We start from the raw sequence: 5,791 nt of genomic DNA on the forward strand, positions 1-5,791 counted from the left end.
ATTAAAGTAACAAAGCCAAAAACGAAGGAAGTACTAGATCCTCTGTCTTGAACACATGTTGTACAACATGTTTAGGTGAAAAATTTGAGTAGCACCAAAAATATGTCCATAAAAATCTTAGAGGTGACATGAAAATGAAGTCTTACCAGTATAAAACTATTGGATGTACCAACATTCGAGTAGATGGTTCCAATACAAATTCTGAGAAAAATGTAGATGACAAGCCTAAGCCAATAATACCCATAATCTTTGGTCACATTAATAAATGAACTATGCATTGAAATGTAACACTGCATCAAGAAACCAGCTTGGGTGCCCCCTGAATCCAACATCACTCCTCTCTACAAATCAAAACCTCAAATCACAAAATGCTTCTACAAATTCATTTCCTTCAATATAAGAGTAGTAAGACTCAAAACAAGGGAGCTTACAAATTGTGATATTTCATGTACTCTGGCCTATACTGCCTGATGGTGCTCAAAGTGCTGGTACTTATCCACAAGAGTTTGGGTAGCCTAGCTGCTTGTGATTTTGTCAAAAGGTTCATATGATCTCTCGATCTAATCACATGAAAAAAATCTTAATCTTCACGAAACAAATACCTTACAATAAATTCTAAGATTTACAACATCAAATTAAAATCTAGGATGTAGACCCACAGTCTCATTTATCCTTTCAGTGTAGCTTCACTTTGTCAAAATCTAAGTTAATACATGTCAAAAAGTGATCAGTTGGGTTCTAGAAAGGTGGGCAAGAAAATCCTACTTGCTCAAAAATCTACAAACATCACAACAATTCTTATTTGTGAGAATCCATGAATCCAATTTAGATTTGTATTCATACCACAGGAATCATCAATCAATGTAGCAATATTTTAAATAGTGAATTTTCATATGAAGGGTATTAAATAAGCACATTCCATCTAGGGAGAAATATATATTTAAAAATAATAGTTCTAGCTATCTAAAGCTATTGTATTTGCTTCTATTTTTTATGCATAGACCTTGGCTAGGTCACCACTCTACAAGTTTGAGTGTTCTCTAGATACTTTTCCTCATTATTATGTGTGCTATTATTTCATAAATGATAAGTACTTTTGATTTATATAAGACAAATAATTTTTATATAATATTATGAGTATTTACTTATGTAACATAAGTATGTATATAAGAACAATCTTAGTAATATGACTATTGACCATCATAGATATACAGTTAGTTTGTTGCACAATTCATTTCAAATAGTTTACAAAATTGACATTCATCTTTTCATATTTAGGTGAAAAGGAAATATAATTTAATAAATGAGGGAAGCTATTGTACAGTGAAAAGTGGGCCTTGTAGTTTTAGCAGTAGAGAAACATTTAATATCCATTGAATGTATCTACCAATGACTTCAATTGTCAATAGAAATCTCCAAATAATTCATTTGTGATAGAATGACTTCCATCAATTTATTCTTCAACTATGCTCTGATCCAACTTTAACTCCTCTACAACTTCAAAAAATCTTGTTCCTAGACCGATAGTAGTAACTCAAATATTATTAAATATGGAAACCAAGAATTATAGAAAATCAAGCTTACCTCTCATGCCTGATATGCCTTGCCAAAGTAAATAGTTTTCCCTCCAGAGAGCAAGTAGAGATTATCAAAGAGTTCAAACACCTCACTGCTTGGTTGATGAACTAAAGCTATAACAATGCACACATCCCTAGCCAAATTCTTAATGTTTGGGCAATAAAAATTGTAGATTCACTACAATTAAAATTTGCCACATATCAATACATGTAGTTTTGAATAAGTGATAATCAATAGTCCACCCAATTATTTATAACCACTAGCAATTAGTATTATGTGGTCTGCAAAGAATAATATATTCATTAATGGAATATTATGTGGTCTATGAAGAACAATAAAAATCATTAAAACCCTCTCTGATGTTATTCTGTATTCAGAATTTGCCGCTAATTAAGAATTAGAGTGGTTGATTCTTACTTGTCTAAATTGCTTGTTGGTTTATTCAGAAACAAAAAGCTTGGCCTCATGAGGATTTCCAAGCCAATGCCAACTCTTGTCATTTCTCCACCATTGATTCCCGTCAAATTCCAATTTCCAATAGGAGTGTTGGCACAAATTTGAAGACCCATTTCAACAAGTGTAGACTCCACTAGTGCAGATTTCTCTGAACAAGGCACCTTATTAGGGAGTCTCAAATGAGTAGAGTATGCTATAGTCTTCTTCATGGTCAAAGTCCCAATCAGAGTATCATCTTGAGTTACATATTCCTACAAACAAACATAGGAGAGAATAAAGTATTTAACATCAAACATCAACAATTCACCCAAAAATAACTCCGCTCCTGTTAAGTACTATTAAGGAGCAACCTATGATTAAATCATAGTGTTGTTCCAAAGGAGAGATTTTTCTTGCAATCATTCAACTTGCTAGATCCAAACTAAAATGAATTAGTTGTCAATCTACTTGATTTGCACAAATAAATAAAAAATGTAAATGGTATCATAAATAATACGATATGCAACAAAATTCTATCAAGAATGCAACTCCATATAGATAGATAAAAATTTGAATAAGTTTAAATATAGATAGATGTAAAAGATTGGAGACAATGAAGCAATAATTTCTACTATGTTTTGTTAAAGACCAGCATCCCAAAACTATTAGGATTTGGAGGGGCTTGAATGTATCTGGAAGTTGTGTTTAGTAACAGTCCTATTATATTATTATAGACTATATAGGATGTTAAAATTAAGTGATAAATTAAAAGAAATCAACAATCCACTTGAAGAGCCCTGATATGAAAGAGGTTCTCTACAGTAGGGAAAGAGCGGATACAAAAAAGACACTGGTAAGATGTAGTGGTTTGAAAACACCCAAAAAATAGATTGTCCTCCGAGTACAAAGAACAATGTTGAACATGTGTATTTCTTTTTATTTCCTTTCTTTGGAAAGCAAGGTTTTTATGCAGAGGACTTTTCCCAAGTTTTGTAGAGATGGCCATGTGAGTGTGACAATTAAAGTCATTATCATTTACAATCATTTTGACATCGTATAGTTTGAATGAATGGTCTATGAATAGGTGCATTGAGTTACACTTAATTTCAAATACAAAGCGAGAAACCTAGAGCGATGGATTTTCCATCGAGGGAAGTAGTGGGAGATGTTGCAATTCATGAGTGTGATACTGATGTTGCTAGTGACACATCCCTCAATTGTAGTGGTTAGAATTTTGTATTCATTTTTGATAAATGATGTAATTTGTAGGAAGATGGCACTCGTATGTATTATAGTTACATGTTATAAGTATTTTTTTGTCTGGTAATGTTTATATTTCTATTTATTATCTCCTCTATGTAGGGGAGGTTGTCATGCCCAAACTTTGCGAGGCAAAACACAACCAATTTTTTATTTTAACATGACTTAACTAACTTATTATTTTATTTTTACTATTATTGTTTCATGCCATATATTACTACTAGCTAACACCAACGTGATTTCACTTAGGGTTGCAAAATAAGCTATTATATATGAGGGCATCCTAAATACTTGACCTAGTGACTTACAACCCATACTTGGTATTTAGACAATATATTCTGCTTATAATAAATAAATCTAGTTGCTATCATTTTGGTACCACTAGTTCATCGTCAATCACCTAATCATATGACAATATATTATGTGATGCTATTTGCATAATTCTCATATTTGTGGAAAGGAAAGAATGTTTGATTAATGTATACATAAAATTATAACATTTAGAGGATTATTTTGTAAGTATCATCATTCTATTAACTATTCATTAATTATCATATGTTAACTATAAAATCTCCATGGATATTATTAAAATTTACAACTTGTTAATCCAGATTTCTAACCACTCATACTTGATAACATGATCACTAACAATTATATTACGAATTCCTACTACTCAATGCATCCACTAACTACTTTTCCGCTTCCATCCCATCCTTATCCTCTCAGATGGGTCATTAACTGAATTACTGTACATATATTTACTTAAATTTATCTATATTAATTAGTTATTTATTTAGTTATCATTTTAAAAAAAAAAATTGTAATTAAAAGGATTTTTAAGTTACCTGTACTTGGTAATGTAGCTCCTTAAGCAATATTAATTTGATGTACATATTCTATGCACTATATAAATTCATATAGGTATACAACATATGACTACACAACAATATAGCTATGAACTCCTTGAATAATAATTTATCATAATTATTTATTTATTTCTTAATATTTACTAGTGTTATTCCTTTATTTCATGAATTACATATAATTAATTATAAAATTTATACTATATTCCTTAATAATAATTTTATTCCTAAACATATTACTACCCACTAATGCCTTTCCTTAGAATACTTAATTACTAATCCATTACCATAGTTATCAATACTCTAACTCAAATTTTAAACTCTACCCAACATCCTAAAGCTTTATCATTATTATTTAAATCCTGCACTTCACCTTGTCATCCTTGGACGCCCACGCCTTGGAGAATAGGAACACATTAACCAAAAGTAGATAAATGTCTAGGGAAACGGTATTAATATGTGCCATGGTGAAGTTAGCGGCAGCGGCAGCGGCTATTTCGGGCCTGCCGTTTAACCTAACTTCCGTCTTCTCCCGTTGTACATGGATAGTCCCATTTTATCCGTACTGTAAGATGTGGTTTCAAGTTCTCATCTTATCTCGTCACTTTTTATAAGTTTTACGTTTCGGGTTACGATTTAACATTGAGGTATTGTAATTTTAAAAATTTACGATTTAATATTGAAGTATTGTAATTTTTAAAATTAATTAAGGCATTGTAATTTTTTAAATTAATTAAGATACTGCAATTTTTAAAATTAAGTATTGTAATAAGTGATTATTATTATTATTAAATGTTTAATTCTTTTATTTTTTATTATTTCTAAAATTAAAAATGAGATATTTATTGGTGATTAGAAATTTAAGATTCTTTTATAGTGAGGTAGGTTATTTGTAGTTATCATTTGTATAGTAAATTTTGAGATCAATTGTAGTGTAATTTTTTTCTACTCAATATTTATGAATCTTTAGAAAGCTAAGTACTTTTATTATATTTGGGCTAAAATACTATTGTAATCTAATCTTTTCAATTTTTACCAATTAGATACAAGTATTTTTATTTTACATTTAAAGTTTTAAAATTTGTAATGTTTATATGTGAGAATTTTAATTTCTAAATTTGCTAAAATTTGTTCCATATAATTTGAGTCTAACACTGCGGGATATATGAGAATTATTTAAAAATTATTTAATAATAAATATCTAATGATTTTTCAAAATTAAATACTTATTATTATTTTTCAAAAGATTTTAAAAACATGTGTATATTTAAATATTTATTCTAATGTATTAAAAATTATTTTTATTCATCTTTATTCATTTTCTTAGACAATCTATGTCTAAAAAATGTGGGAACTCAAAACCCTATTTTAATACACAATATTTATACATATATAAGTGATAAAAAGAATATTTTAGCAATAAATATAAATTTATTTAAATTATACATACATTACATATATCCATTTTCAATATTGGTAGTATAAATTTATTTAGTAATATATAAATTTTACTTACTAAAATCAATAATTTGAAGAAATTTCATCATTTTAACTAACATGACTAAAATAGATTAAAAGTCAATGATTTGTAAATAAATCATTATTCTATTTTATTTTAATTTACATTTCATGTTTAAATTGATATTAACAATTAC

At 28.8% G+C, this 5,791-nt stretch overlaps 1 pseudogene; it reads right to left on the bottom strand.

The window, feature by feature from the left end:
* Positions 1-667: 667 nt before the first annotated feature.
* Positions 668-4,602, bottom strand: LOC149555747 (ABC transporter G family member 11-like; annotated as a pseudogene).
* Positions 4,603-5,791: the final 1,189 nt, after the last annotated feature.

Source organism: Cupressus sempervirens, chromosome 5 (assembly GCF_028749045.1).
Source record: "Cupressus sempervirens isolate cs-2001-9-10 chromosome 5, ASM2874904v1, whole genome shotgun sequence".
Lineage (NCBI taxonomy): Eukaryota > Viridiplantae > Streptophyta > Pinopsida > Cupressales > Cupressaceae > Cupressus > Cupressus sempervirens.